The following is a 763-nucleotide window of genomic DNA, read 5'->3' as shown; positions in this document are numbered from 1 at the left end:
ATTTTTACGACATAATATATATTATATGAGCAAAGTTTTTCAACTCTAGTTCTAATTAAAAATGATAAGCGGGCGTGTTTGAAGGGTCTTGACCAAGAACTTTAAGTTGTTCTTTCACATATCAAGCCAAATGTAAAACTTTTATGTTCATTAAAACAAGCTCAGGTAATTGTATAATAATTTTATGTTATATTGATTAAATAATTAAATACATAATTATATTATACTGATGTTATATAGGTATACCTATTCAATTAAGTAGGTATCAAATAAATTTTGGTGTATATTTTTAATAAGTATATATTTTCACTTGTGGTGTGTTGTGAGTGAGAAAAGGTTGCGGAGAATTTATGCTAGAGTATAGATGCCTAAAACACTCCTAATTATGCCTAAATACGAGAATATTATTATTAAAATATTTTGTTAGTAATTTAGTGTTAAAGTTATCAATTTTTCATACCTACACATAATGTGAAATTTGTTGAAAGAAACAACATATTTCGATTTTTTTTAATAGTATTAAAAAAATAATAGGTACGTACCAGTAATGGATTTTGTTTTTATAAAGATAATTTTGATTTGAGTGTTCTTAAATGACCTCCCCCTTTGACGGAATACAATACCGAAAAAATACTGGGAGCTAATAATTTTTCTTATAGTAAACTGAATTTTCATAATATTCTATTTGCAAGTAAGTATGTACCTAGTAAACTATACCTACACATTTTGTTGTACTATATTTAATTAATAAATATATGGCAGC

This window comes from Rhyacophila brunnea, unplaced genomic scaffold (assembly GCF_057557595.1).
Source record: "Rhyacophila brunnea isolate RB1 unplaced genomic scaffold, BYU_Rbru_1.0 scaffold_16, whole genome shotgun sequence".
NCBI classification, from domain to species: Eukaryota; Metazoa; Arthropoda; class Insecta; order Trichoptera; family Rhyacophilidae; genus Rhyacophila; species Rhyacophila brunnea.
The sequence above is the reverse complement of the archived record's forward strand: the minus strand, read 5'-3'. Positions refer to the sequence as shown.